This window comes from Antechinus flavipes, chromosome 2, assembly GCF_016432865.1.
Source record: "Antechinus flavipes isolate AdamAnt ecotype Samford, QLD, Australia chromosome 2, AdamAnt_v2, whole genome shotgun sequence".
Taxonomy (NCBI): Eukaryota; Metazoa; Chordata; class Mammalia; order Dasyuromorphia; family Dasyuridae; genus Antechinus; species Antechinus flavipes.
This window is the reverse complement of record NC_067399.1, coordinates 218,743,722-218,766,008: the sequence shown is the minus strand read 5'-3', so window position 1 is coordinate 218,766,008 and position 22,287 is coordinate 218,743,722. Positions and strand designations below refer to the sequence as shown.

General features: G+C 36.9%; 1 long non-coding RNA gene across 1 annotated transcript in view; it reads left to right on the top strand.

The window, feature by feature from the left end:
* The first annotated feature begins 578 nt into the window (after positions 1 to 578).
* The window catches only part of LOC127548690 (uncharacterized), a 35,199-nt gene continuing 13,490 nt past the window's right edge, over positions 579 to 22,287 (top strand). The window contains exon 1 of the long non-coding RNA XR_007950451.1: positions 579 to 736. This is a non-coding gene — a long non-coding RNA (uncharacterized LOC127548690). The remainder of the gene's footprint in view (positions 737 to 22,287) is intronic.

The window sequence follows — 22,287 nt, the reverse complement described above, 5'->3', positions numbered from 1 at the left end:
AGGTAGAGTCAAGGCAAAAAATTGTGTCTATTATTTGAGGATCAACCCAGTTAGATATAGAGAAGGTTATTACCAATAGGCTGGCCACAAGGAAATTAATTATTTGGCCATGACAACCCATGAAATGAAAAAAATTAGTCTAAGTGATCCTTGGTCCTCTCCCATCCCACTCTCCTTCTGCAATGAAGGTTTCAGAAAGGGAGAATTGAAATGGCAGTCTAGGGACTTTTAGTAAGCCAGCTTGTCTAGGACATAGAGTTCACAAAGGGAAATAGTATGGAAGATACATCACTAGAAAAAGAGATTGGATTTAGACTCTGGATGGGATCATAAGGTTACAGTGTAGAGTGGGAAGGATCCTTCAAGACCATCTAATCTAACCATTTAGTCCTTCAGTTGGACTGATGAAAATGCTGAAACCCAGAACTAAATAATGTGCCCAACGTTACACACCAAGTAAAGAACAAAACTGAGGTTTAAACCCAGGTTCTCTTACTCAAACCAAAGGTTCTTTCCATCAAATTAAACTACCTTAAATACCAACCTGGAGAATTTCTTTGTCCTATAGGTAATAGAGAGCCTGGAAGTTTTGAAGCAAGGGAATAGCAGTTTTTCCAGTCAGTGTAGACCAGTCAATGAATGCCTACATACCACTTGAGTTCTCCAAAGAAATACTGAATTTAATCTTCTCTAACAGAGATATATCAACTAGCAACTACACTTCTCATCCTAATGGGTAAGTTGGACCCCAAACAAATTAATGACGTGGTGGGCGGAAGGAGAACTTGAGCTCTTTCACATGTTAGAAGTCAGAGGCCAGAAAGAAAGGCACATTTGCCTCGGAATTGGATCCCCAGGCAGCCTCAGAGCATGCCTATAAGTCATCATCTGTGTGGGGCTGTTGTTTTATATTGAACATTGTTATGCTTGGGGACAAAGATAGCACGGCGCCTCCTGTCTGACTACTTTTCTGCTATTAAAAACAGAACTGTCTTTTTCCCTTCCCTCCAAATCCAGCCCCCACAAGCAGCTTTCTAAAAGAGTTGATCATTTGCTGTCTCAACTTGGGGAATGTTTGGTTTGCTGTATTGTGACTGTGACCCCTTGGAAATTTTTTTTTTAAAGAGAGGGGCTTTTCCCATAATATTCTTTTGGTAGGTATAAAAACAATAAGGATGGGTTGTTTGGAAATTTCTCACACTGGAACCCAATATTCTTTGAGCTTTTAACTTTGATCTTATGCCTGGAAAAAGATTTATTCTTTGAAGTAGAGAAAGTTTTTATAAGTGTAACAGTGCATTAGAACAGATAGACCATGTAGACAAGCCAAAGCAGAACATTAAACCAATAGAGTGTATGGTATGTTCCTGCTTTACTTCTCTTTGAACATCTCAGGGAAGGGGAAAGCTATTGGGGATTCACTGTTGATAAGAGGAGGAGATGTAGAGCTCTCCATGAAAGCAGGCCCCGAACTGTGGCAGGTAGTGAAGGGAATCAATGACAGCTTGCTTCCCCAAACCATCTTTCCCCAGGGATCCCTGACCTAAACTCTCAAGGTTTCTCCTGTCCACAGCTTAATCTTCAGGTTGTTATTTTGTAGTTATAGGAATAAAGAATGACAATGTGGGAAGGAACCCCAGAAGCCATTTATTCCATCTCAAATTTATTCAAGAATGCCCTATAATCTTATAGTAAAGTTTCTTAAGCTGTAGTTTGTGATCCCACATGGGGGTCAAATAACTAAATGTGAGGATTGCGAAATTATGATCTATCAATAAATGTTTGATTTACATACCTATTTTATATACCTATATACCCAGAGTAGCATAAAAATTTCTCAGATGAAAGGGGATTGTGAGTGAAAAAAAAATTTAAGAATCCTTACTTTACAATATACCTGACAAGTGGTGATCCAGTTTTTGCTTGAAGACTTCTAGTAAAGGTGTATTCACTACTTCCCTAGAAAAGTCCATTCTACTTTTTATTACACTGTTTTTCAGTACCTCAAGCTTAAATTTCCCTTTATATACCTTTCAGTCAATGGTCTCAGCTCTGCCTTCTGCTAACAAAACAAGCTTAATCCCCTTGAAAATCCTTCAAATACTTAAAGACAGCAATCATGTCTCCCCCTCAGTCTTCTCTGAGCTAAATAGCCCCAATAACTTCAACTGATTATCATGTTCTGTAGTTCTCCTGAGATTCTCCTTTGGACAGTCAACTTATCAATATCCTTCCCAAAACTGAGCCCAGTACTCTAGTCGCGGTGTCTTGATGTTATTAAATAGCAGTGGGTTCCATTACTTTGACAGCTCTTTGTTTTCCTCATATTGCCAAATATCAACCCATTCTGTACATGACCAACAGATTATTCTTCTTAAAACACTGTTTTCATCACATTGCATCCCCTCCTCAAAATTTTTCAGTGGCTTCTGTTGTCTACAGAATAAAATTCAAACTTCTTAGCCTGGTATTCAAGGCCCCTTTCCAACCTCCTACTTCCCACTCCATCATCATATAAATCTTCCTGCCAAATTGGTCTCCTCACAATTCTTTACACATATTTTTGTACATACCAAACCTTTGTTCTTACTGTTACTCTCTCGGAGAACCTTTTTCCTCTTCTCTCATCAAAATTCTATCTTTCAAGGTTCTCAACCTCTATCTTCTCATCTTTCCCACTAAGTCTGCTTCTCAGTCTCACTCTGATTTCCTATCCCTTAGCTACTCCCTGATTTCCCGATCTAGCCCTCTAGCCTATCTATTTAGCCTCTATGCTTATCATTGAGGCCATTGCCTATCTTTCCAATGATTGATTAACCACCATTCCAGAAGCTATTACTGACATTCCACTATTCCTGACCTATTAATTATGAACCCTTCCTCCTGCTCCATTCAGTTCCTTTTTGCCTATTCCTAAGCTGTTCCCTCTTACTAGCTGTTTGCTGTCATTATTTTGTTACTTTTTCACTCATGTCCAACTCTATGTGACCCCATTTGTTTGTTTGTTTGTTTGTTTTTGGCAAAGATACTGGAGTATTTCCTTCTCTGGCTCATTTTAAAATAAGAAAATGGCAGCAAACAGGGTTAAGTGACTTGACTCAAACAGAGTTAAGTGACTTGCCTAGGGTCATGTAGCTTGTAAGTGTCTGAGGTCTGATTTGAACTTAGGAAACTGTTTTCCTGACTTTAGGCTCAGGACTCTATGCACTATGGCACCACCTAGCTACCCCTCTCAGTTACTAAAGAATAGCTCAAAAATCAAACTGGCTTCATCCATTACAAAGTTATGGTCCATTCTTAGTTACTCATTAATCGAAATCTATTCTAATTGATTCAGGTCAATTCAATGAAACAATAACTATTCTCTTCTTATGAGTACATGACCTTATGCTAGGTATGCTAAGTAATGAACATGAAAATTGACTAACAAAGATTTAGTATCTCTTATATCCCCTTTTCCATCTCACCTTCACTCCTCACTCTTGCAGCCCCTGATTAGCCTTCTACTTCACTAAGCATCTCAGTTCCCTCAACTCCCCTCTAAACTCCATACTTTCCATTCTCTCCACATTCCCTTCTTGCTCAGAGGAAATTCTATTGCTACTCTGGTGCTAGTGATACCTTCCTAATCCACCTCTATCTAACAGAACTTGGTTTCAGCAACCATCCCAAATCCCAACTGGCCATGGAAAGAATTCTCTAGATAGCATGATCTCAGAATCTAGCCTTCTAGCAGAGAATTTCTGGAGCACCACCAACTTGGAGAGTTATCTTGTGAATAACTCCAAGTTTAAGAGTTCCTGTTGAGAGTTCCAGGAACTGAATCTTCCAGAAAGAAATTTCCTGATACATCCTGCTCTTCGGCTCCACCTGGTTCCTGTATTACATCCTACTTGGAGTTCAATGCAGGGAAAGGTTCTTGCTCATTCTAAAAGAACATAGCAATACCCAGCTTATCATTTCGCTGAGCCAGAGGATAGAGGACATGAAGATCAGCCCCAAGCATCTGCCATAAGACCAGCATTCGATGACACTGTATGTGACAGAGGCTAGACAATGCTAGTAGGAGCCAAATGAAGGTGTTAGTAGCTATTCAACATTGGAGGCATGGGACATTACGCTTCATACATATCTTGGCTATACAAAGTACATCCATTTTCCTTCATACATGTGCTCTAGACTCATGTGCTTCCTTATTTGCACCTTTGTGCACTATTATGCCCACTGATGCTAAGTATTTAAATGGATAAATTAATGGGGAACATGATTGTTGCTATTTTTTCTTTTTTACCATTTTAGTAAATGCCTTTGCTTTGAGCTAATTATCTCTTCTGGTTATTAATTAATGGTAAACATTTTGATGGGGGCTGATAAATTGCTGCTTTAGGGATACAGAAGCCCAGAATACATTGAACTTTTGGTAGCCAATCCCAGGAAACTCAAGTTTTGAGTTGAATATCTTCCTAATAACCCTGCAACTCTAAATCTAACTCTCTTTCTATTAAAGCATAATGCCAGTCCTAAAAAAATAGGAGTTCTTAAGCCATGAAGCTTGCCTCCATCTATATTGATGGAGAGCATTCAGAGCATCCCATAACCTTCCTTTGCCCTGGTGGCTTTTTCCATAATTTCCCCCTGAGCTTTCTTTCAAACAATTAGGAGGAAATACTCTCAACACCAGCTGTCCAGGATACACGTGTCTGTAGCCCTTTTCCAGGGTGGGAGCTAGTCCACTAGGAATGCCAGTCATAGAAAGGAAGTGGAACTAATCCTATCCAGGAAGCAATAATCTGGCATCGCTAATTCTGTGGATCATATAAGAGATAAAGGGCATGCATCCTTTTCCAAACATCAGGTCCCCAGACAAATCCCAAAAGGGCTGTTGTTGCACTCCTGCCAACATCAAAGAGAACTAAAAAGGTTTCCACATCCATCACAACCAAACACCCTTCTTGATGTTTCCCTTAAAATACACACACATCCTCACCCTAACACTAGCAACGCCAACACCCAGCTTTGGGATTTTGTGTGGGAATATGCTTCTGCCTTTTCACAGAATATTTTCTCTGCCTCATGTGAATTTTCTGGAAATACTTTATATTGGCTATTTGTGACACTCTGTACAACTTTAACGCACAACATAAGGGCTAGATAATAGTCATAGTAGTTAGTTCAAAGAAGTTAGTACAGAGAAGGTGCTGTGCTCTCTGAGCAAAGCAGAATTGAATAAGCTCAGAAGAAATAGAAGATATGCAGAATTAGAGAAGCCATCCCAAATGTTGATGGGGACTATTTGTGTCAGACCTGTAGCTGAGCTCACTTTGGTCTGATCAGCCATAGTCGGACACACTGTAACTCAACTGTAACACAGTGATGTCATTTTGGTCCTCTTCAAGAATGAAGATAACAATATACACAGTCACAGTAGTAAATATGTGCCATCTGAATATCATAAAAACCCCTCTATTATCACCTACGAAGTATCCAATTTATTAAATAAATATTGTTTCTCTGACCCTAGCTTCCCCTGCAGTGCTCATCAAACATTTTGTTTTTACAAAACCAAATAAATGACATCAAGTGGTTTACATTTATAGTCTTGTTTCATAGAAAATGCCTATGTGTATGTATTATGTATGTATGTATGTATGTATGTATATAATGACACCTTTACAATGGTGTATGAACTGTATGGGATGAGTAATAATTTTTGATATGATTTTATTTTATGACTGCAGTAATTAAACGTGTATTTCTATTAATACCAGGAGGGGAGCCCCTCTTTGAAGATATTCTGAATTTTAAAATAATTTCTTTTTAAACCAACCTGATGGTCTTCATAAGAGGTGAATTCAGAACTCCATTTGGATTCTCCTGTGTATTACAGAGAAATTCCAGTTGCCCCTACGTAATACAGGAACTCATTATTTTGATCTGTACCTTCAATTGGCATGGTCTAGGCCACCAGTTGCTGGGGCAAAGTATAAAATGTTCAGGGGATCTATGTGTTGTAGGAACCCAGAGGAATTTTAACTCTGGACAGTTTGGTTTTTCAGATGAAAGTGAGATGGTAAATTCCAGTCATCCCCAGCAGCTCAATCCTTGTTGTAAGTTCCATTAAAAGTTACCTGGGGCTAAAGGAGTTCAACTGTCTTTTTCATTTCTTTTTGATGTGGTGGCATAGCAATCCTTAGTTCAAAATAAATTCGTGACAAATTCACAATGATTTTTCCCCTTGACAGAAGGTATGCTTAGTTAGGGGAAAGGGCTACATACAAAATGAAGGGATACAATAGACACCAGGAATGGTAAATATGAAATAGAGTTAGGAGAGCATCAAGTTACAAAAGGAAAAAGACAAGTGCCTTCAGGAGAACTCACAATTAACCAGGAGAAAGGAAATACTTCATGAGGTGGGTAAAAGCCATTTGACTGGCAGGTTAGACTGACCAGAGTCAGTCTGGAGTAAGGAGAAGGTATCATTAGAGAGAAGACACTATGAGGGAGAGAAAGAGAGTCTTATAGTGGGCTTAGTCCTGAGGAGATAGCAAAGAGTGGTCTTGGAGGTTGCAAAGGTGCAAACTGAAGAAGAAGGGTCAGGGAGTCAGGTAGTAGACCAGCTCCCAGATCTGCCTAAAGATATACCAATCAAAAATGTCAAAGGATATAAATAGACAATTCTCAGATGAAGAAATTGAAACTATTTCTAGCCATATAAAAAGATGCTCCAAGTCATTATTAATCAGAAAAATCAGAAATACAACTCTGAGATACCACTACACACCTGTCAGATTGACTAGAATGACCAAGAAAGATAATGCGGAAGGTTGGAGGGGATGTGGGAAAAATGGGACACTGATACATTGTTGGTGGAATTGTGAATACATCCAACCATTCTGAAGAGCAATTTAGAACTATGCTCAAAAAGTTATTAAACTGTGCAATATTACTACTGGGCTTATATCCCAAAGAGATCTTAAAGAAGGGAAAGGGACTCACATGTGCAAAAATGTTTGTGGCAGCCCTCTTTGTAGTGTCAAGAAACTGGAAACTGAGTGGATGCCCATCAATTGGAGAATGGCTGAATAAATTGTGGTATATGAATATTATGGAATATTATTGTTCTGTAAGAAATGACCAGCAGGAGGATTTCAGAAAGGCCTGGAGAGACTTATATGAACTGATGCTGAGTGAAATGAGCAGAACCAGAAGATCTTTATATACTTCAACAATAATACTATATGATGATCAATTTGGATGTACGTGCCCCTCTTCAACAATGAGATGAACCAAATCAGTTCCAATAGAGCAGTAATGAATTGAACCAGCTACAACCAACAAAAGAACTCTGGGAGATGACTATGAACCACTACATAGAATTCCTAATCCCTCTATTCTTGTCTACCTGCATTTTTGATTTCCTTCACAGGTTAATTGTATGCTATTTCAAAGTCCGATTCTTTTTGTACAGCAAAACAACAGTTTGGACATGTATACATATATTGTATTTAACTTATACTTTAACATATTTAACAGGTATTAGTCAACCTGCCATCTGGGGGAAGGGGTGGGGGCAAGGAAGGGAAAAGTTGGAACAAAAGGTCTTGCAATTGTCAATGCTGAAAAATTATCCATGCATATATCTTGTAAATAAAAAGCTATTTAAAAAAAAAAAGATATACCAATCAAGACAGTCTAGGAAAGCTGTTTTCATCAAGTTGTCTCACAAGTTGTTGGGACTATATTTAAAAATACTAACCAGATTGGTAACAGGATGGATGAATTAACAATAGACTAAATTTCATATTACCCTATATGAACAGGATTTGGCAGTTCACATCACTTTTCTTTAATGTCTTTGGGCAAAATTAAAATTCTATCTTCAAGAAGCCTCTCTCCCCTTAATGCTAGTACTTTCTCTCTCTACCTCCAATTTATTTTGTATATATCCTAATTGTACATAGTTTTTGGAGGTTTTTTGTTTTCCTTTTTTGCATATTGTTGCAGCCTCTCTCCCTATTAGTCTATGAGATCTTTGAGGAAAGAGAATATCTTTTGCCTTTCCTTTTATCCCCAGTACTTAGCACAGCATCTAGTACTTAGATCTTAATAAAAATGTTAGTTGATTTGACTTGGATTGGGGCAGGCTTTTTATAAAAACCAAAATATGTAGTAACCTTTAAGATTTTTGTTGTTGTTGTTGTTATTGATTTATACAACCATATATATGGAGGATAATGTAATCTCCAATTTCATAACTATGGTAATCCTCATGTTAATTTTCATATTTTTAAATAACTGCTAAGTTATTTGCTGAGACTCATTAGTATAAAACAATAACATTGCTGCTTAAAAGGATAATACCTAATACTGCCCCAGTTACCAGAGAGCTATTCAAAATTGGAACTTAGGCAAAGAGATCAAAATTGTCACTAGTTGATTTGCAGGGTGCCAACAACTCTGGAGAAAATCAATGTATTGAGAAGAATTTATTAAGACATCTTTGAAAAATTGATTTTTCCCAAATCCAGCTGAAATAATCCAGAATTAGACACAGGAAACAGAGTCAAAGAGTTATTCATGTCTTAAATAAAAATAAGAAAATTTTTCATCTTGTAGCCTTTTAGGAGATATGAATAAATTTTCTTGATGGAATTAGAGGTCATCATGTCATTGGATGGCCAAAGATTGGCCATACCACTGGGATCCTTTAAAAAAAAGCAGATTTGTTAACTATGGAGTCCATCAAAAACTCTAAGAATTGTGACTTCTACTACCAGAAAGGAAAGCTGTCTATGAAGGAACCACCTGGCCCTTAGAGAATTCTTCTTTCCCTTTCTCTTTCCTTTGTCTCTCTATCAGAAGGCAGTAGAGATGAAAGAGGACATTTTCTTCTCCTTCATACCCCAAATCAGTCATGATAATTTGCTGTCTTTATGCCAAGAAGAGAATAGTCCCAAAAGGTAAAGCAAAAGTAGACCCAAGAAAGTGCTACATATGTATGAGACAGGATTTGAATCCAACTCTTCTTGTAAAATTGATATCCTGCCATATACTCCGAGGTAGCTATAGTTTAATGAGTAGAGTATTGAATTTGGAGTCAGAAAGACATGCGTTTCGAAAATTGTCTCAGGTACTGTCTGTTTGACCTTAAATAAGCTACTTTAATCTAAGTCTGTTTCCTCAACTATAAAATGGGAGGATGATAATAAATCATTCTTATATAATATCCACTTAGCAAGGTTGTTGTGAGAATCAAATGAGATATTATATAAAGTGCCTTACAAACCTGAAACCCTGTATAAACATGAGACAATATTATTATATGATACTCCCTCTTACTATATATATATACTATATATGTATGTGTGTATGTATCAAAATAATAAGACTAATTTCAAAAACAGAAAAAGCCAAGCAGATTATACCCAAAAAACATGACATGTATTGTTTCTCCTGATAACTATCCTAATACATAATGTAATAGGCAACTAATATGTGCTTATTGGCCCTTATGAAGAACATGAATTTTTGGGAATAATCATGGAAATTAGGAATAGAAAGGCTCCAAAAACTCTCAGAAATGTTTGCCAAACTTGAAGAAAACTTTGGTGATCAATCCTTCCCACTCCTCCTCCTTTTTGAGGCAATTGGGGATTAAGAAACAACTTTGGTGATCACAGCTCAGCCTTTTTTCCCCCTTTATTTGAGGCAGTTGGGGTTAAGTGACTTGCCCAGGGTCACACATGCTAGGAAGTATTAAATGTTTGAGGCAGATTTGAACTCAGGTCCTCTTGATTCCAGGGCTGCTGCTGTATACACTGTACCATCCAGCTACCCCTCAAATATTATCATTGTAATCTCCACCATTAATCTCTTTCCTGAACTCTAGTTCTCCATCTTCAACTGCCTGATGGCCATTGTCTACTTGTTGCTCTCATTGGCCTCTCAAGCTCAACATCTTCCAAATGGAATTCCTCTACCCATTAACACAGATTCTATGATCTGAAGAATCAGATCATTTCTCTCTCTTCAAAATCAAAATCTAGGGGAAAAAATTCCCTAACCAAGGAAGTAGGAGACTAGGATTAGGTGTTATTACTATACTGACAATGAGAAAGCAAAGGAAGAAAAGTATTATACTTCTACATCTTAGCCTTATACAGAAATTTAGGTCTTCTCTCATAACAAGCACTTTTACCCTACTGAATAATAATGGGAATTAAAATGTTATTTTATGTCTAGGAAAACAGCATGCTACAGTGGAATGAACATTATATTTGGAGTCAGGGAACTTGGGTTGGAATCCTTGCTTATATATGATTTAGGACTCTCCCAGTCTTTATTTTCTCATATGAAAAATGAAATAATGAACTAATTAATCTCTGAAGTTCCTTTCATTTCTATATCTGCAATACTATGATCCTGTGTTGTGTAATGGCTGATTTTTCCTTAAATTTGAAAGTGTCTGAAAGGGAAATCTGTATAACTATTTTCCTGTTTTGGTCTCAAGGCAACATGCATTTAATAAGTGCTTACTATATGCAAGGTCCTTTGTTAAATAATAAAATATAAGGCAAAAAGAAAAATAATCCCTGCCTTCAAGGAATTTACATTCTAACAGGCATAGAAAACACAAAAAGAAAGCTAAAAAGTTTGTGAGAAGATGGTAGGAGAAAATATCCCTGTGGGAGTGTCATATCAACATTTGTAAAATCAGAAGCAGAATATATTTAACCTATGTCAGATTGCTTGCTGTGTTGAAAAGGAAGGAGGTAAAGGAGGGAGAAAAAAAATTTAGAACACAAAGTTATACAAAAAATGATGTTGAAAGCTATTTTTATGTGTACTTAGAAAAATAAACTATTGAAAAAAATAAAATCAGAATTAGAATCAGGTGGGGAATGAAAGGAAATTATCAACGGGGAAAAAGAGTGCCAGCATGGCAGAAGAATATTCCAGGTTAAAAAAAAAAAAGGTCACAGAACCAAATGAAGGTACCAAGGTAAAGAGGCTCAAAGAACTGAGGGAAATTCCAAGATAAAGATGATAGGTGAGAATAGCATCAAAGTCCAAAAAATTAAAAGCAGGGCTGAGGGAAGAATGAAGTCTCTTTCCAAACTGGGGGCTCTAGAAGGAACTCACCAATGGGAGATGGGGATTGGTATTTCAGAGGAAAGAGGCTCAAGAGTGAAAAGACCACAGGGAAACTTGGATGATGCAGAATGAGATTGAACATGAAACACAGGAGCAAATTTTGGCCAATGTGGGTCACTTCTCTAAATGGAGATACCGGAAAGACTCACTAATAGAAGAAGGAAGCTACCCCTAGTGGAGACAGATTCAGGATGAGGAAAAAACATTCACATACACATGCACACACGTTATGTATATAGACATGCCTTGTTTATATGTGTGTATATGATATACAATGTTCAACATTTTAACTATTCCTTATTTTTTGATGTTGGTATAAATATTCAGCCAACTTACCCTCTTAAAATTTAGCTAAGATAATTCCTAGAGGACAGATAGATATGCATGTATGTGTATCATACACTCTACTGTATACTCTACTGTCATAGCCCTGTTTTGTTCACATTTATATCAAGCAGAAGCAAAAGCATGGTAGTACAAACCTAAAGATTACTGGGTTTGGAGTATAAAAAACTGGATTCATATTCAGGCTTTGTCATATACTACCTCTGTGACCTTAGGGCCTTGGTTCATCTATCAAATAATTCATAACCTCGGGGGTTCTATCGAGCACTTAATCTATGATCTTATGACTTCACATTTAACAAACTAGAAAAGAAAAACATTCACTTCTTACCTGAGGATAGAAACACAGGTACACAGATGCATAAAAAGCTATGTCTTGGTCCAATAATTCTGGAAACATTTTGTAACTAGGCCAGGAAAGAAATCAAATTTTTCCTACCCTTTGACCCAATGATACTATATTGGGCATATATCTCAGGGTTATCAAAGAAAGAAAGAAATGTATTATGCACATCAAAATATTCATAGCAGCATTCTTCATGGCAAAAAAAAAAAACAAAAAAACTCAAAAACAGCCCTGAAAAGAAGGGGATGTCCAACAACTTGGGAGGGGCCAAACAAATTGTGACCTATGAATATAAAGAAGTATTATTGTATAATATGAATAAAATGTGTTATAAATCTTAAAGGGATATTTAAGTTTTAGTAATTATTATTAATGTGCTATGATAAACAAAGACACAGCTATGTGGTGTAGTGGATAGAATGCTGGGCCTGGAGTCAGGAAGATTTTTCTTCATGAGTTCAAATCCAACTTGGGCAATCAATTTCCTCAGCTGCAAAATGAGCTGGAAATGGCAAATTTTTCAGGCTCTTTGCCAATTAAACTCCAAATGGGGCCAGAATCAAACTCAAATAAAATGACTGAACAATAATAAATTGTGAATGTGAGCAGAGAAACATAGGAAGACTTATCTGACGTGATGGAAGAGCAAAGAAAGCAGGACTTGGAGAATAATAAACATAATGGCTACAATAATGTAAGTTGCATGTGTCCTAAGAAAGACTTTGAACAGCCCCAAGGGAGACAAAATTGTCATTTCTGGTTGGGGAAGAACAGATATCTTACCTCAGCTCAGTGAATCCTCTGTCCATTGTTCCTCATGTGACATAACATTGTTCTATCTTGAACATATGAAGTATGTCATGGCTGACTAAGGGACATTTCACAAGAGGTAATTAATATGAGCAAGCAAAAATGCTCTGAATACTGAGCCTGGTACTGCTCCCTGATGGTGAGGTCTCAGCTCAGCTCTGTAGTCATTAATAAAGAGGAGCTGAATAAGGGAGATGTTGCTGGCAAACATTTCTGGCAGCCCCAGTGACCCCCTGGAATCAGGTGACCAACTGGAGTGTGTACATTCAGTTCCAGGAGCTCGAGCTGCCATGTTTTGGCTTGCATTTGACCTTCTGACATCACTCTGGCTTGCTACCTTCCAACTCTCCATCTGCTTGGATAAAAAGAAATGTTTCCTCCCTGAAAAACCTGGGACAAAGTCACCTGAGTTACCAAACTCATCATACTCAGAGCAATAAAAATGAGCTGAGCTTCTTTCTCCATTATTATGACTATTATCTGGTATAATCACTTATTACAAATTGGATGATGAAACTGCACACAAAGTTTTCTAAAAAGCATGTGCAGAAAGTCCCTGTTCAACATCTAAGGAGCTCAAGCAGATATCAATGAAATCTATAAGAAAAAAGGCCAATGTTGGAGAATGTCATGAGAGCTGAAAGTGTTAAGGGGTTTAGCAGAAAACCTTGGCACACCAGGAAACAAAGCTAGGAAAGAGAGAAGAGGGGGAAAAACCCATGCAAGAGAGAGCTGATGGAAAAAAAGATTGGGAAACATACACACTTTATGTGAGTTATGCAATGAAACCAAAATCTTGTAACTTACCTGGAATCCCGCATTAGTAAACCAAACTACCTCACCCCCAAGTTAGGGGAATTCAGATGGAACAGAGTCTTCAGCTTAACCATGAGTAACAGACCAAAGGGCAAAGCATTCAGGTTCTGGTCAGACAGTCTTGGCGATCTCAGAGTACAGCTTCAGAACAGAGTTCAATGGAAAGAGAACTAACACTTGTGGATCCAGAAAAAGGATTATAAAGAGGGTCTCAAACATGGACATCAAAATCAGCTTAAGTAAAACATGAGGAAGAATACAGCATCGGTGGCTTACTGTATAGAGCTGGCCTTAGAATCAAATAGTTATTGTTCACATGTTTTTCAGTCATGTCTCTCTCTTTTGGGGGTTTCCTTAGCAAAGATACTGGAGTACTTTGCTATTTCCAATTTATTTTTACAAATGAGGATGTTTAAGGTTTAAGTGATTTTGTGCAGGGTCAAACAGCCAATAAGTGTGTAAGGTTGGATTTGAACTCATATCTTCATGACTTCTGACCCAGCACTCTATCCCCTGTGACCACACCACCCAATTGTCCTTAGAATCAAGATCTGGATTCAAGTATCACCCCTGAGACACACTGGCTATATAATCCTTCTCCATGCATACAATATCTCCATGTCCTAGCTGTGATTTTGGAACACTTACACTTATCCTTGATTTCTTCAAAATTCAATTAAAATCTGCTTTCTCAGAAAGTCTTTTGCCAGTCCCCATAATGCTAGTGCTTTCCCTCTGAGACTGCCTCCCACTTATACTGTATATATCTCTAGTGTAATAATTGTGTGCAAGTTGTCTCCCCCGCTAGAATAAAAGTTCCTTTATGTCATAGAAGGTGTGTATTTCCTTGTATCCCCAGCACAAAGCCTGATCTATACTAAGCACTTAATAAATATTTGACTGAATGATTGGTCATTTCTTAGTATCCCAGGTGACTACTCTCCAAAACTCTAAATTATAGAGCTTTGGGAGAGGGGAGGATTCCTACCTTGAAATTAATTTAAAAAGTCTTTTGGGACACCTTGTAGAGTTAAACTCTGATCAGTAAGGCTAATGGTTTAGCCTTCCTGTGCCTCAGGTTCCACTTCTGTAAAATGAAATCTAAGGTTCTTTACAATTCCAAACCTTGTTGTTGTTATTGTTGGTCAATCATGTTCAATTCTTTGTGATATCATTTGGGTTTTTTGTGGGGCAAAGATACTGGAGAGGTTTGCCATTTCATTCTCCAGTTCATTTTACAGATGAGAAAATTGAGACAAACATGGTTAAGTGATTTCTCCAGAATCACATAGCTAGTAAGTATCTGAGGCCAGATATGAACTTCCTAACTCCAAGGACATTGCTCTATCCACTGCATCACTCAGCTGCTCCAACTTTAGGCTCCTATGATCAAATCTTTCAAAGCATTCTGTCTCAGAGTGTGACTTTTTGAAGAAAATATATGATCACAAAAATACTCCTATTGGCTATTTTGTCCATCTGAGCTCTCAGTGCACACCCTATCATGGAAAGGTGGTGACTTGAGCTGGTCACTGTTAAGGCCAATGTCCAGAAAGGGAGAGATGACAGTTCCACAGTGATCAGACCACATCTGTAATACTGAACTCCCATTTGGGATGCCAGAAAAGAGAAATATGCTTACCAAAAGTGTTTTCCGCTATTATAAAGAAAAGCTGGTCAAAGAAATTCTCTGTAGATGGTGAGGTTGCCCAAATGCTCTCTTTTGTGAAAGATGCTCTGCACATTGCATTAAGCCTCCAGGAGTTTGCAAAGCCTCCTAGAAATTATCTGTAATCGTGCAAATGAACTTGGTCCATTATCCACCTAGGGAAGACCAAGGATAAAGGAATTCTGTTAGCCTGACTTCAACATATATTTGGGTGGACAATCTACATAACTTATTCGTTGATATGCATAGTTCAGATTGACAGTGAGTTGGATCCAATATTAAATAGGAGAACAAGCTAGATGTTAATACTCATTGCATCTATTGTTAAAACTTTGTTTTTATGATTTCATCAAGTATGCTTCTATATATGGTTCTTTCTGTGTACATACTTCCTCTGTTGGGCAGCTAAGTAACACAATAGATAGAGTGCCAGGGGTAGAGTCAAGATAGATCTGAGTTCAAATCGAGCCTCAGAAACTGATTATCTGTATGACCCATGGTAAGTTACTTCACCCTGTTTGCCTCAGTTTCTTCATTTGTTAAATGAACTGGAGAAGGAAATGGCAAACTACTCCAGCATTTTTTGTCAAGAAAACCCCAAAATGGGGTCATAAAGAATCAGACACAACCAAAGAACAATATTTCCTCCATTAATGCAGTTCATAAATCTTTTAATGAATCTTTAAGAATTAAATTAAGTCAGCAAATATTTACTAAGTACCTACTATGTCCCAGGCATTGTGCCAAGTGCTAGGGATACAAAGAAAAGTAAAAAAAATTCTACAGTTCCAGCTCACAAATGTTCACCAAACAACATCAAAGCATCTCTGTACAAACAAGTTATATATAGGATTAATTGGAGATAATCACAAAGATAAGGCACTAAGATTAGAAATGCCTGGGAAAGGTTTCCTGCAGAATGTGGGGCTTTGGTTGAGAACTGAAAGAAGTCAGGGAAAATAGGAGATGGAGATAAGGAAGGAGAAATTCAGGCATGGGGGGGTCACAGAGTACAAAGGGATGGGGGAAGAATTATCAGGTATTTTATTTATTTATCTATTTATTTATTTTTAGTATTCTTTTGGTTCTTTTTTTTTAATTTATGGAATAAAACAAGCAATTTTATAACAGAGGATCATAAAAAGATGATTTTACATGAAACTGCAAATTGATTTGTACACTTTGATATTGCTCTTAAATATATAATAGTTATCATATAAAGTTTTTTCCCTTTTTTTATTCCCCTTCATCCTGTTGTCAGGATGGATTTGGATAAAAGTTTGTCTTTCATTTTGTTTGTCTTTCATTCCCATAGTCCCAAGATTATGCTGTCAGGGAGGTGAAGCATGACATGCAAGTGAATTGTATTTAAATGAGGGAGGACTGAGCAAGGTCACCTGCCTCACTTTCTCTTCCAGAGCCATCTGCGTCCAGTGGCCAGATATAGATCAGAATGACTGGAGATGGCCCTTATGGTTATCTTTAGAAACAAATAGGGGTGTGTGTGTGTGTGTGTGTGTGTGTGTGTGTAATAAAAATGTAAAATAAAATAAAACAAATATATATTTTTTCTATACATGGGTTTCAAAAATGATTAGTTAAAAAACAATATCAAAGGAAGTGGGGGATGGCAGATTTTTCAGACTTATATGGCAAAGAAAGTGTGTAGTCAAGAAAATACAGGCCTGTTTGAGAAAAAGAGATTAGTCCTACATATCTCACATTCAACCTCTCCTCTTCATTCATACCAACATCATCCCAGGGCCTCATCACCAGTTTCCTGGATTGTTCCAATGGCCTCCTGATTGGTCTCTATAGCCACAATTGTCCCTCTTCCAATCTATTTTCCATATGGCTAGCTAAATGACATATCAAAAGCACAAGTCTGGCTATCTCGCTCCCTTCTTCAGTGCCTCACTGTATCCTACACAAAGTCCTCTCTTTAGTAGTTAAAATATTTTACAACCTGGCTCCAACTTAACTTTCTAAACTGATTTCACATTGCTCCTTTTAAATATTCTAATTTCTAGTGAATCCTACCAACTGGTTTCCTAGGCTTGTTATATTCTCATACAGCAATCTGTCTCTGATATCTCCACATAGACTGTTTACTATGCCTAGAATATTTTCCTTCCTGATCTCAAACTCTTGGAATCCCCAACTCCCTTTAAAACTCAGCACAACAGCATAATCATTGTAGAAATATGTATACAAAATTGCAGATGTTTAACATATATTAGATTACTTGCCATCTAGAGGAGAGGAGAGAAAGGAAGGGGAAAAAATTGGAACACAAGGTTTTCCAAGAGTGAATGTTGAAAATTCTACATATATTTTGAAAGTAAAAAGCTTTAATTTAAAAAAAAAATCTCAGCACAAGCACCACTTTCTACATAAGGTCTTTCCTAATACCCAATCTCTAATTAATTATTCATATTCTAATTATTGTACTCCAAAATTATTTTGTATTTTCTTTGCATATATTTTATACATATATGTGTGTGATATGCAAAATATATACAAAGTAAACACAAAAGAATAATATTTTGGTTTTTTGTATATACACATATACACATGTACATGTACATATGTACAAAATATATACAAAGAAAATATAAAATGTTTCATATTTATAAATATGTATATACATAAATATAAGTTTATATGCATATTCTATATTTATGTGTGTATATGTTTACAAATATATGTTTGTATATATTTAATTAAATATATACTTATCCATAAACATGTTGGTTGCCCCAAGCACAATGTAAACTTACTAAGGGCAGGAACTGGTCCATTTTTATCTTGTCATGGTCAGTATCTGGCTGACTGTCTGGTATACAGCAAACACTTAATAAATGGACATGGGAAGAACTTAATTGAAATGAAAATTGAATGAAGAATCAGTAAGCATTTATCACGTTTTATGAAATGCCAGCAATGAAAGTACTAAACAAATAGTCACTAACTGGACTTACATTCTAATAGAAGGAGACTGTTATATAGTATTATAAGGAGTGGTAACCAGAATGGATGAAGTTTCTGGGATAGTAGGCAAATGGAGTCACAGGACAATCAAGTAATGCCTACCTAGAAGCAATTTTAGTATTGATTTGATTACTATTCCCAGGTCAAGAGCTGGAAGGAAGAGAAGATTACCTATTCTTGTTAGTGCAGTGGATAGAGTAGTGGATTGTAGTCTAAAGACCCAAGTTCAAATCTAGCCTCAGACCCTTACAGGTTATATGATCCTGGGCAAGACACCTAACCTCAGACTCCTCATCTATAAAATGGGGATATAATAGCATCTACTTCTCAAAGGTGCTGTAAGGATCAAATGAGATAATTATAAAGCACTTTGCACAGTACCTGGCACATAGCAAGCTCTATATAAAAGTCAATTAAGAAGAAGGAGAAGGAGAAGGACAGGGTAGTTGGGAGGTTGGTGACAAAGAACTGCAGGAAACTCCCACCAATCAGTACAGCCCCAGAATGGGAGCTAGATGTTAGTTTAGGAGACTACAACCTTGGGAGTGATAACCTCGAACTGAATGTCACGAAGATTGTGTAGTCCGGGCATATGGAATAGTATTACTTGGTTTCTCCATCTACAAAATGAAAAGTTTAGACTAGATAATCTTTAAGGTCCCTTCTAGCTCTGACATCCCAAGATTTGCCAAAAAAGATCTCTCCCCTGGAGCTTAGAATATCAAGCAATAACCAATGTCAAGGTGAGGTGACCCAAATCTCTAATGCACATCCTGCTTTTTTTATTCCTAGTCCTCAGGTATACACACACATATGTATGCCTTGAAAATAGCTGAAGAATCTTTCTTTTCTAAATGGAAACTCAGTTGGAATTCTCCAGTCCAATTAATGACCAACTTTTCCATTAAAGGAAAAAAAAAGCCCTCATTTAATTTCTTTTTAGCATTTGATTGCAGCCTGGAAAATGTGAAGGTCATTAAACCTCTGGAGTGTAACTGACTTTAAAAGCACTACTCAAGTGTACGAGTGGAATCCACTTCTGCCCACAGTTGTGAAGCAAAACAGGCACTTCAGTCTCTTCAGGTGGATAAATTTGCGTATGGAAACCATGTCAAAGTAAAGTACCAGAAGGGAAATTCAAGTTGAGACATCTGCAGGATGTGCAAATCTGTGGAGAACCTACGAACTTGGCAGCCCCATCGGAAATGAGGGGTTTTTGTTGTTGTTGTTGGACACTCATCTAATCTAGATATTCATCTGGGACTGTGTTTCCTATTTCAAGACGTTTCCATACTGTGTGTTTATGGGGAACGTAATAAACACATTTTTAGAATGAAGAACCACAAAGGGCAAAATCTGCTCTTTCTAGTCACGGTCAGGCTCAACCCAGAACTCAACTGGTCTTCACATTTTTATCTTGAGATTTTAATCTAGAAAATGTGTGAATTGAGAAAACTAGTGTGAGAAGAACAAAAATAGAGAATTACTATATATTCAAATTAACTACAACTGTGCAAATGAAAAAAATCACCAGAAGGAAACTAAAGTCTGAGTAACTGAAAAACCAGTGATGATCTTCTAGAACACAGTGAAACAGCTTTCTCTTGGTGGAAAAGTGGGGGTCTGCATGGACAGCATAATGTATACACTCTGAGATGAGGCCCTACATCAAATTTTGCTTAACTATTTCTTTTTTTTTGGAGTCAGAGTTCAATATGGGGTTGGGGAGAAAGATAGTAAGAGGAAAAGAGAAGGAAGTATAACAGAACTGACCATGATGTAAAAGCAAAAATGTATCAAATAAAACATTTTTAAAAATTTTATTTCATTTATTTAATATTTTCCCCAGTTACATTCAAAACAAAGTTGATTGTTCTTACATTTGTTTTTACAATTTTTGAGTTCTAGTTTTCTAGTTCTCTGCCTTCTCCCCACTTACAATTAAGAAATCACATGTGAAGTTATGCAAAACATTTCCATAAAAGTCAAATTGTGAAAGAAAACATAGATTTCCCACCCTAATGAAAAGGAAAACTCTCAAGAAAAATTAAGTTAAAAAGAAAGAGAAAGATAGAATGCTTCAATTTGTATCAGACACAATCAGTTCCTTCTCTGGGTATGAATAAGATTTTTCATCATAAATCCTTTAGAGTAGTCATGGATGATTGTACTACTGAGAATAGCAAAGTCATCCCAGTACACTGTTATTACTTTGTATACAGTACATTTCACTTTGTTCATGGAAGATTTTCCAAATTTGTTTGCTTTTTTCTGAGAGTAACCTGCTCACCCTTTCCCAGAGAATGATAATATTCCATCACAAACACATACCACAGTTTATTGAGCCATTCCCTAATTGATGAGCAACCCCTCAATTTTCAAAGGAGGGTTTTGCCCTGAGAAGAGAGCTGCTATGAATATTTTTTTTGTACATAAAGGTAATTTTTCTTTTTTTGTTGTTTTTTTTTTCCTGAGTCTCTTTTGATATTCATGCCTACTAGTGGTATTGTTAGGTCAAAGGGTAAGCATGAATTTATAGCCCTTTGGGCACAGATCATACCTTTTGATCATTTATCAATTGGGGCATGGCTCATTAAATAAAGCATTCTATTAGCGTTAATCCCTGACAGTATAGCTGGGGAAGCTACAGAACTAATATTATTTTCTGCATTGGCTCTCTAGTGAAGCAACAAGAATAAATCACAAAGAGTTATTAGACTTTTCTGGTGTTTATTTATATATAAAAAGTTTCAGACATTAAACCTCAGACTTCTTACATGTTCATATAGTAAAAAAGTATAGGAATAGGGTATAGAAGAAAGATCACTACATTTGGAATCAAAGGCCAAATCCCAGGGTGCAAATTTTGTCTCTGTTACTTGCTGCCTGTGCATCTTTAGACAAGTCAAGATTAACTTCTGTAGCCCCAGATTCTTCACCTGTTAATTGTAAAGGTTGCACAAGGTGACTGCTTAGGTCCTTTCTATCTCTGAACCTATGAGTCCTATGAGTATCTTATATGACTGACTCATTCCACGGTAGCCTAGAGCTAGACTTAGTAGCTAATGGATAGAATGCTGGAAATAGAATAAGGGAGATCTGATTTCAAATTCAGCCTCAGATATTTCCAAGTTGTGTGATCTCGACACTTCAGCTCTAGGTATATCAGTTTCTTCAATTGTAAAATGGGAATAATGATAGCACCTACATCTCAGGAGTTATAAGAATCAAATGAGATGTTATTTGTAAAGTACTTAGTACATTGCCTGGCACATAATAAGCATTATGTTGCAGTTGTTGAGTTGTCATGTCCAACTCTTGTAATCCCATTTGAGATTTTTTTGGCAAAGAGACTGGAGTGGTTTGCCATTTCTTTCTCCAGCTAATTTTATGGAAGGGGAAATTGAGGGAAACTGGATTAAGTGACTTGGTTTAGGGTCAAATAGCTAGTAGTATTTGAGGTCAGATTTGAATTGAGGAGGATGAGTTTTTCTAATTCCTAATTACTCTTTCCATTCACTATGCCACCTACCTGCCCAATAAGCAATACATAAATGTTTATTCCCTTCCTCTTCCTTAATCTTGCCTCCATTATTTATCTTAGAACCATTACAACAGACCTCTTTGCTTCAACCAAAATTGAAGCTTATCCTATTACCTGCTTTGGGGTAAAAGGGAAAAAGGTTGCAAGAAATGCATTTTGTACATTTTAAAATGAGAAAAGTATGAATCATTATTATTGCCAGGAACAAACAAGATTTGATAGAAACATAGTCATTAAAATTTTATATGAGGAATTCAAGTCATTCTCCAATTGAAAAATGGTCAAAAGATAGGAACAGATAATTTTCAGATGAGGAACATTTCTAGTCATATAACAAATTCTCTAAATCACTGTTGATCAGAGAAATGCAAATTAAGACAACTCTGAGATACTACTACACACCTGTCAGGTTGGCTAAGATGACAGGAAAAGATAATGATGAATGTTGGAGAGGATGTGGGGAAAACTAGGAAACTGATGCATTGTTGGTGGGATTGTGAATGGATCCAATCATTCTGGAGAGCAATTTGGAGCTATGCTCAAAAAGTTATCAAACTGTTCATACCATTTGATCCAGCAGTGTTACTACTGGGCTTATATCCCAAAGAA